Source organism: Argiope bruennichi, chromosome 6, assembly GCF_947563725.1.
Source record: "Argiope bruennichi chromosome 6, qqArgBrue1.1, whole genome shotgun sequence".
Taxonomy (NCBI): Eukaryota; Metazoa; Arthropoda; class Arachnida; order Araneae; family Araneidae; genus Argiope; species Argiope bruennichi.
In genome coordinates this window covers 85,797,070-85,808,486 of record NC_079156.1, presented here as the reverse complement: position 1 = coordinate 85,808,486, position 11,417 = coordinate 85,797,070, and positions in this window count along the sequence as shown.

The window sequence follows — 11,417 nt, the reverse complement described above, 5'->3', positions numbered from 1 at the left end:
AGTATTTTTAATATAATTTAGTTTTATGATTTTATTTGATTAACAAAAGCACGTAATCAAACTTTATTCAAATTAAAATCAAATATAATCGTTTAAAGATAGACAGATACGCTTCCCGTCTGTAAAAGACCTAGAATTTCTAAATTCTTTACCAATCTGGAGGATTTAAGTTTTCAACACTATTTCTGTTTCGATCTTAGATAGCTAGGATGAGCTAGCTACATGCGTGAAATTTTTCTGAAGTTGTTTCGAAAATAATTAACTTATTCAATAACAGTTAATTAAATCAATCCTCATTGTAAGGCGCGTACAAAGTAAATCCATTAAAGTTCTGTATTTACCCATAAATAAGCAAAATATTATTTCATTATTAATAATTCGATCATCACAATTAATTAAATAACTATACTTTATTTCCTGACGCCTACAGTTTTATGCGCTCGGCTAAACTAGTTCATTTAATTTTAATTTTTCCCTTAAACTTTCAAAGTATAATTGCTATTCCAAATTATGATGTGGAGGTGCTCGTGACCACTTTGTCACACCGCGGAACTCCAAAACATCACGACGTTGCCGTTGCCGTCTCTAGACAAGATTATGAGGCTAGAAGTGGATAGCAACAACTATTGTTCTATTTTACATGGATTCTGATGGAAAAAAGTGTTTCACATTGCGAATTATATTCGGGTACGAATTATGCTCATTAAAAGAGGTTTCACTATACACTTCTTTTATAATTATTATTTAAATATATATTAAATTTTAATTTTGTATAAGTGAAATACTAAAAGCTTGATAGTGACCCGCAATGAAATATCTTGGTATTAAAACTTGTCGTATTTGCAACTTCAAAACAGCTTATAAAAAATTAAATTAAAACTAATAAAAGAAATCAGGTTGTTTAAATTTAGGGAAAAAGAGGTCATGTACAGGTCTTTATCCGATCCTATCCAGACTGTATATACAGTGGCTCAAAAAATTGAGAATACACCTTACTTTTACTTGATAAATCTGACTTTTCAATATAAATAACACATTACCGAGAAAAGCAAATTTGTTTTTATTTTGACACATAACAAATAGTTTAATTTAGAGTAAAAATAAAGAAAAATCAACGAAAATCCTCTTAACTAAAACTTTTCAGTAGCATTTTAAATAAACATATGCAGAATTTTGCTTCAAAAAATTGAGAATACACCAATGAAATTTTTGCAATATCACGCATAGAAACAAAGTGTTACTATTATGTTTCATTTCTTTTGGCTCTTATAATGGCCTCTAAATGTCATGGTACCGATTCGACCCATTTTTGGTGTAACTGAAGATATTTACCCATTCTTCTTGCACCACTTGTTTTAAATGGGTTTTATTTCTAATATTGTGTTTTTGAACCAATTTTTCGAGTATGACCTGCGAATATTCAATGGCATTAATGTTGGAGTACTATGGTGGTGTGTGTAACTGCTCTTTACAATGAAAAAGACACCATATTTTCACGTTACGTGCATTTTGTTTGGGGTCGTTGTCCTGCTGGAAAATGGAATTTCCATCTAAATCCAAATTTTTAACATTTTTCTTTAGATTGCTGCGACTATATGGTTCATTCAACTTGTTGCAGAAACTTTTCAAATCATAGACAGAAGTGTAAGTTCTTAAACTGTGCGAAATGCCATTAGAAAGCTGGATACAAAAGTCGCATTGTTAGAGAGAAACCGTTCATCAGCTTGCAAATTCAGAACAAGCATTTGAAATTTGCAAAAACTCATCAATTGAAGACCAATAACCTTTGAAAGAAAGCTATATTTACTAATGAAAGAAAACTCAACATTTTTGGCAGTGACAGCCATCGTACTGTATGGAGAAAGCCTAATGCTGCTTCGGATCCAAAAAATTTACGCCCTACAGTTAAACATGTTGGTGACTCCGTCATTATTTGAGGCTGCATGACTTCATCCGGGGTAGGAAATTTAATTTTTATAGATGGCATTATAAACTATATGGTTTACTTCGATATAATTCGCAGCAATCTAAAGGAAAGTGCTAAAGATTTGGGTTTAGATGGAAATTTCATTTTCCAGTAGGACAACGACCCAAAAAGAATGCACGTAACGTCAAAATATGATGTCTTTTTCATTGTAAACAGCAGTTATACACACCACCACAGTACCCCAACATCTGAATATCTGTCCCATTGAATATCTGTGGGCCACACTCGAAGCTATCGTCCAAAAACACAAAATTAGAAACAAAACCCATTTAAAACAAGTGGTGCAAGAAGAATGGGGTAAAATATCTTCAGATATCACCAAAAATGGGTCGAATCGGTACCATGACGTTTAGAGAGCAGTATAAAAGCCAAAAGACATGCAACTAAATACTGACACGTTCTTTCTATGCGAGATATTACAACAATTTCATTGGTGTATTCTCAATTTTTTGAGGCAAAATTCTACATATGTTTATTTAAACTGCTTCTGAAACTTTTCCAGTTGGAAGAATTTCGTTGATTTTTCTTTATTTTTACTCTAAATTAAATCATTTGTTATGTGTAAAAATAAAATCCTCTTTGCACTTCCCGGTAATGTGTTATTTATATTGAAAGTCGGATTTATCAAGTAAAAGTAAGGTGTACCCTCAATTTTTTGAGCCACTGTTTTTCAATTGAATTTCTTATTTTCTTTTTTTTATTTTAATCTTACGGTTATATGATTAGATTATTAGGTAGTACTAATTTAAATTCGGTATTTAAAAATATTTGAACACTATTTTCAATATTTGGAATGATATTTATCGTGCTTTATAAATTTATAAATAAAAAAACGATATATATTTATAAATATATATCGTTTTAACAGATTCCACATAGATTCTTCTATGGAAAATCGTTTAGTAAAGTTTTCTGTTAATGCATGCGATATGAAAAAAAAGGGTTTTTTTTATATTATTTATACGAGTTATTTATTTATTTTTTCAAGTCGAACTCTTTTAAAAAGATTACTGATTTATATTTTTAAATTAAACTGATTTTTTTTATTTATATATTTAATTAATCATTGATATAATGATTGCTTTTCTCCCAGTCCTTGGCTTACTTTGTCCAAACTTTCATCTTCTTGCTCAGTGATTAAATGACCAGAGAGAGATTCCCCTTTGACATTTAAATTTCCAGACTGAAGCCTTTTAAACTATTATCCTCTTAATGTAATTGCATTGTATCAAGAGATATCAAAGAATTTTTAAAGCAATTTGTATCACATTCTTCCTTTAAGAAATAAATCGAAATTTTTGTTTCAAAACAGTTGTTTCTTTTTATTTTTAAGAGGCAATATCTTTGTTCTCAATAAACTAATTTTACTATTTTTAAAAAAAAATTCTTATGGAATTAAAATGTCAAATTGCATTTGTCTTTGTTAAATTGTTGCAACTATATATTTGTATGGCTAGAGATATACAACCATAAACCAGCTTACAAGTAAAAAGTGGAAAAGAAAATATTTTTCTTCTTCTCAATATTTAAATTCAGTTCTCAAGAACTGTTACAAAATATTGAATTCTGCTTATTCAATTAGGTTTTTAGTCAATAAATTATTGGTTAATATGCCTCATGAATTAAGAATATTTTACTGGTTTCTGAAATATATAATGTAAATGATTAAAAAGCCGAAATTCATAAATTAACTATTAGGAATATAAGAAACAGGGTCCTATGTAATAAAAATATACTTTTTTACATTTTTCTCAAATGATATTTTGTTTAAAATTTCAGTAAGCATAGTACAAATTCTTTTCTACAGAAATTTCATCATATTCATTAATATATCTATTAAATAATCATAGATATATATCAATAATTATATATCAATATATCTTTATTTATTTCCAAGCAAAACAATATTCATTTTTTTATTCTAACTATAGTAAAAATAATAAGTTAACAAAAATTGAATTGTTGTATTCACAAGCAGGCGTACACAGTTCCATAATTTCATTTTTCGTATTTGGTTAAATCTAGAACGCAGATATCTGGCAGAATCGTTTGGTTGAAATTCATAATAAAAATAATATTTTATCTTAATACACGAGAAAGTAAAAAAGCCTTCATCAATAAAATAAATTTAACAGATTGCTCTGAAAGAAAATTTTATTCTTTATTATTATTATTTATATTCTTTTTTTAAATATAAACTTTCATTTATCGTTCGTGCTTTAATAATTAATAAAATAAATTCTTTTGAATAGTTCACAAAAAAATTGTTTACAATCAAAGATTCTCATATTTAATTCCATTTATCTTGTACATTTAAAGGGAAAGCTATGATTATTTGAAAGTTATTAGTACAAAAAAATAAAACATTAAAAAATAGACACAATTGTGAGTGTTCTTTAATTTATTTACGAATTTATTGTCCCGCCTTATATTGAAAAATGTTATAATAACAATTATCAACATGATGAATATTATAAATTTACTATTAACAGAATAAATATTATGAATTGTGAAAACGTATACACTCAATACGTATACATTAATGTCAGTTTTGATTGCTAGAAGATATCAGGAAACATCTGCATAAACAGATGATTCGTACGTGCCAGTTTTATCTTGCCTATTAGAAAATGTTAAACACAAATAGGTCAATTTGTTTATTGGTAGGACGAAAACGACATCTGTCCTACAAGAAGCGTTATATTCAAGTTATACTTTATTTGAAATAAATACATTCGACTGCTGCAGCTGCAAATTCGCTTTTGAAATTGAAAACAAAATTTTTCATCATAATTATAGGCGAGGTTTCCATATTCTGCAAAAAAATCCATTGCCTTCTTCTATATCTATGCCAAAGTATTTCATTTACCTTCAAATGAACAAAAAATTTATAGATTTGAATTTTTTAAATTTAATATTGTTTAATATAATGAACAAGCTGAGTTTTAATTGTTTTTCAATGCCAAAATAGACAGAGTTCATTAAATTTTATTTAAATCATGCTAAAAACGACAATATAATTGTGACATAAAATTAGAATTATTTTGATAAAAATTATTGAAAAAAAAACGAAACTTTTTATCTGTATCTATTTTTTAAAAAAATTTTAGTATAATTGCATTAAAAAATAAAAATTACTTTCGATTTCTTTGCAATACTTCGAAAATAAATAAATGAAAATAAAAAACAAACATTTCAAAACGTCGATATTTTGGCTTCAAAATTTGGTTTATGCCAGAATAATCCAGATGGAAATTGTTTTGGAGTTTGGGGATATATATTGACTTATTAGACAAGACAAAAATAACATTGGCATGCGTTTGACTTAACCATAGAAATGAAACAATCCTATAAACGCTATAATTATCTTATAAAGGAAATAATTAGTATTTTAAACGAAATAATTATTATTTAAATGCGGAGTAATATTAATAATTATTAGGACGGACATTAGCTAATTAACTTACATCTCTGAATTGAAGTGAAAGGTAATCATATCCTTTCCCAGATTATAAGAAATTATTGCAATTGAATCTTAGAATATAAAGCTGCAATTTTTTTTTTTATTAAAAATAGTTTTTTTTTTAAATTGGGGTTAGCGAACAGATAGCGTGTACTAATGAGAAATAGTAAGATATTAGGTTGTTTTAAAATGGTTTTAACGAAGAACAAAGATCAGTGAATTCTTTGATTCTATGAATTCATCGGTAATTCAAAGTCAATTATGGCGTTACATGAAGGGCAAAGAATTTGTTCATTTTTAAAGTTAGTCAGCAACTTTGCAGCAGGGAACGTTAATGCGACAATTTAAAAATTTGTTTGTATGATAGATTAAATAGCATGGCTTTATTGTATGGCTGTATTGGTCATGGGACAAGACCAATGAAATAGCATTGATTAGAAAATAAAATAAAGTATTTTCTAGAGAAAAAAACCAGGAAAAAATTATTTTGATTTCCTAATTTATTAATAATTAATTTATTAGCACTTGCAATAATTTTTCTTTGTAGCATTGTGCCTTAGTTTTATATAATTCTAAACAATATTATCATTTAACATCACTTTCAACTGAATGTTTCAAAAACTGAAAAATAATTTTTGTATTAGTTATAACCAATAAATTATTCTAATCATTTTAAATGTAGTAGAGTATCCTGATAATTATTAAATGAAATAGACAAAGGCTTGGAGCTTATGTCCTTATAAAACAAAATTCAATTTTATTTATTAGGTTTTATTCAAATAGTTCTTTGAGACAAATTTTAAGGTCAATATTTTAGATATATGAAAAGTGTTAATTTATCATGATTAGTTGAACAAATAATCTAGTTTCACTTTTTTTTTTGGTAATAATCTGTGTAAATTTCTAAATCATCTGAATTTGTTTTCAGTTTCTGATTTATTTTAAAGTACTTTTATGAATTATTTTTTCGAAAACTTGTACACAATTTCATACCCCCAAAATTTCTAAATAATTAAAAAGAAGAAAAAAACGAAAAGATTTATAATAAATTGTGGAACTTTAAGAAGAACAACGAAGGGAAAAAGGAAAATACACATGAATTGCACCGGAATGAAAATTTATATCATTCTTATAATTATTATTACTTTTTCGTAAATCAATATTTAGAATTAAATTAAATATTATTTTTATGATAATTATTGGATGAATATAATATTTATTTGTTCAACAGTTATAATCAAAATAACCTTGTTAGGATAGCTATTTTGTACGGCCCTTTCTTTTACACAATTGATAAATCGTTTCGCTGGCGTCCTGGCATAGGGATAGCACGTCTTCCCGGTGATCTGGCCTCAGGGCCGGCCATTTGGGGAATGTGGTGGATGCTATGTACCGGGGCCTCGCTGTGATCAAGAATTAAAATAGTGTTCTGAACAATAATAGCGTTTACACATACTGATACGTTTGCTTCCACGTGGCTGGCTGAGCTTCGACTTACGCTGTTATTGGGCTACGATCGCAGTGATACCTATAGGGGGGGGGGGTTCATTTATGAATAAGGAGATTCCATTCAGACATGTTAAGACAGAGCGGCGCGACTTCTGGGCGCATGCGGCTCCCAGAAGTCGAGAATGAGGCTGGGTTCAAATGGACTTGTAAATCATCAACTTATCTATTTTTTTCTACATCTAATGTAATATATTTTATGTGTGCATCTGTGCTTATTTGTTTATATTTAGTTGTTGAAACAAAAAATGAAACGAAGATAAATTAAACGATCAACTCCTAGCAATGCACACTGCATTACTTCTTCACCGGCCACGACCGGAATAAGAAGAATTAAGGAAGAAGTTTAAACGGAGCAAGCGGCGGATTTGGAAATATACAATGTTTACAGTATATATTATAGTCTAGTGCAAGTGTACAAATATTATTAATATAAGGTAAGTAGATTTACGGTCACTTGTAATAGCGTAAAGAATAGCATATCTATACTTATATAAAGCTCAATGTGTGCGTGTGCGCGTGTGTGTGTTGGTGCTCTACAGGCCAGATTGTTCGACCTACAGCTACCAAATTTCGCACATACATACCTTGGAGGTCGGGAATGTGCGCCTGGGGTCCCTTTTTTTGAATTTTTAATTAGAATTTTAATTATTAATTAAAATTTAACTTTCCCGCCAAAAAAATCTTTATTTCCCCACCGCCAATAAGTAAGGCTTCAGTATTTTTTGCCCACGCTAACAAGGATAGGCTTAACATATATTCGGTCGGTTATTTCAAACGATTCTGTTTATTTTCTTAGTGTTTGATGCATTTAAAATTAAACATTGTTAAATAATCTGTCTTTCAGATTCATTCTGAAGTACTTTTGAATTAAAAAAAAGTAAAATAAAGGAAATTAAAAATTTCTAATCTGCGTAACGTTACCCCAACTGGTGTTGAAAATTCAAGCATACGCATTGTGTTCTGGTTGTTGACAATTATTTTCAACGGATGCGTACTTGATTTAAATTATCTTTAGGTTAGTTTTATGCTTTTGTAATTAAATTACATTTTTGTTAGTCATATATTTTTTTATATATGCTTATAGTTTTAAGTACATTGTTTTTTAAGTAGTTTTTTTAACCTGTTTCCGACCGATTATTTTAAACGATTCTGTTTATTTTCTTAGTATTTGATGCATTTGAAATCAAACATTGTTAATTAATCGATCTGCTCATGATGAATCTGAGAAAATTTTGTTGACAAATTCTTGAGATATTACATAAATTAAGAAATATATTATTTAGTGCCCATAAGTTTTAAATGCTCAGTGACTCTGTTTTCAGTAATCATATTATTAAAAAAAATGCTTTGCTTCAGTAAAAAAATATTGTTATATTAATTGCAGATTAACCATTTCCACTTCAATAAAGCATAAATTCTACGGGAGCTAACAGAAAATGAGAGAGATACATATTACGTTATGACTGAAGGCCTTTATAATATTATGATTGAATTATATGACTATCAAAATTTGAAGTTTTGAAATAATTTAATGAAGAAGCTATTAATTAGGAATTACATAAAATATTTAATTATTAAAATTTTAACGAGCATTAAGATTGGCGAACCGGTTGGTCGCTAAAGGCGGCTAGTATTAGCATATAGTTAGATATAATCATGTCCATGCCAGTGAAATATCGCTCTGGGCGTCAAAAAAAGAAAATTATCAGAAAAGAAAAAAGAAAAGCTAAACTTCACAAGAAGTCACAAGTAAATCAGTTTTCTTGGCTTCGAAGTAATTCTGGAAAAGAAATTACTTCAACTTCAGAAATTACAATTCAAACTTAAACTGGGGAAGAAATTTCTACTCCAACTACTCAGTCTTGCAATAAAAAGGTTGAAACGGTGAAATTTGTTGAAGAACTGTGTGTTTATATAAATATGACCGAATCAGAAAATAATGACGAAAATGACAATAACAAATACGATCAAGAGAGTATAAATAACCCTGGTTTATGACCAAATATTATAACTGATAAATTTAGAATTTTTTGCTAAAAATGCTAAGGTAGATCATTTTCCACTACTTACTAATTTAAAAAATGCCAAAGGTGAAACCCAACTTCACAGATGGTTAATTTATACAAAAACACAATACTCCGTGTTTTGTTTTTGTTGTATGCTGTTTTCCAAAAGAAGAAATGACCAAACTACACGATTTATAGGTGGCTATAATAACTGGAGAAAGCTGTCAACTGTAATCCAAGATCATGAGCGTTCTAGTTGTCATTTTAATTCGTTTATTGCTTGGGAAAAATTACTAAAACGACTAAATTTACGTTCAACTATTGATAAAACAAATCAAGTTAAATTATTCTATTTTTCTAATCTTCCACTTCGAGAAAATCGCGAAATAAAAGGATAGCCTAATAGTGGAAATTGTTTTATGTTTGATCGAATTATTAAGTAAATGTGACCCTGGTGCTAACAGATCATATAAACAAAATAATAAATTCGAAAAATAGAATTGTGCATCATTTAGCACATAGTTCAAAAGAACAAATTATTTTTGCGTTAAAAAATGAAGTTCTTAACAAAATTAAACATGATATAAAAGCAGCCCTGTACTATAGTATTCAAAGGGATTGTACTCCTGATTTTTTCTCATAAGGAACAAACTTCAATTATTATTAGGTATGTAAAATTTGAAGAGAAAAGGTTAAATATAAACGAGTTATTTATACGGATTTTTGAAGTAACTGATGTGACTTGAGAAGGACTAACAAAAACTCTATTGAAAAGATTTACTGAGCTTGATTTATATATTATTAATTGTAGAGGACAAGCATATAACAACGGTAGTAACATGAAAGGGAAATATAAAGGAGTGCAATCTAGAATACTTTCTCCAAATCCGCATGCAATTTATGTTTCTTGCATATCTTATTCCTCTAATTTATAAATTTGTGATGCCACTTCCAGCAGTATATATAGCAAAAACACTTTTTGGGATATTACAAAGTATATAATGCTTATTTCTGCAAAGGGAAAAGATGGGAAATTCTGCAAAGCATTTAAATATTACTCTTAAACCATAATGTGACACTCGTTGGGAAGCCAAAATAGATTAGGTGAAAGCAGTGCATACACAGTTCGAAAGAACTTGTGATGCCCTAGAAGAAATTGTTGGTGTTTAAATGATGTAAGTAACGATAATACAGCGGTATCCGAAGCTCAAAGTTTATTAGGGGCAAGAAATGTCATTTATTTTATGTTTAATAATATTGTTTGCAATATTTTCAAAATTAACACTATCAATAAACTATTTCAAGCAGAAACAATTGTTCTTGACTCGACTTTCAATTAAATCAATAAAATTAAAACGGAAATTCAAAATTTAAGAACAAACTTTAACACATTTTTCGAAGAAGTAACAGTGCTAGCACATAATTTGAACATTTTCCTGCAAAATGAATTCGAAAAAGGAAAAGATTATGTTCCGAAGTTATAAAAAAAAAAACAAAGTAGAGGAATTTAGATGTTAATTTTTTAGCACTGTAATTGGTACTGTTATTGTACAAATAGAAGATGGGTTTAAAAGTATATCAAATAGCATTTCTGATTTCATATTAATCACTGATATAACAACTTCAGAAAAATATGAACTAGAGAAATGTTCCAAAAAAATTTGTAAAGTTTTATAAGACAGATGTAGATGAAAACCCAATCCAAGAAATTTATTTAATACGGGATTTGATTTTGAATGAAAGAGATGCAAATAACGTACAAGACATATTGCAATGCATACTAAATAATAATTATAATGAGTAATTTCTAAATGTATTAACTGTGTTAAAATTTTTCTTTACTTACTTTTCAGCAAGTGCTGAGCGTTCTTTCAGCAAATTAAAATTAATAAAGAATTATCTTTGGGCAAGCATGTATTCAGAACGCTTGCTGCATTAAGCATCGAAAAAGAAATTGCAAAAAAATTGTAATTTTTCTGATGTATTAGAAAAAAAATCACGCATTAAATAAATATGCATTAATAATATATGTTCAGATTTTTTTTTTTACAAAAATTTAGAGCCCTAAATCTAAGCCCCTTTGAAGAGAAGGCCGGCTCTGACCATAAGGCCTTTAATCTATTTTGTCATAACCGGCTATAAATATATGGCGACGAATTATGTTAGGAATTTATAAATTTTTGTCACTATAATTTATCAAATTTAAATCATTATAAGATTCCTCCATCAGATTTGTGATTGCCAACGCTACTGAATTTCTGTATGTGTGAGTTCTACAACAATTCTTTGTCAAAAACATATTTTAAATTCTTTTTTATATTTCTAGGATTAAAAATATATAATTCTTACGTATATCTAAAAAACATTGCAGTTGTTGCTAGCGTAAATACACGTTCTGCATGTTCTGAATTCGATGTTTGTAATGAAATTTTGTGGCAGTAAAATGCAAAAT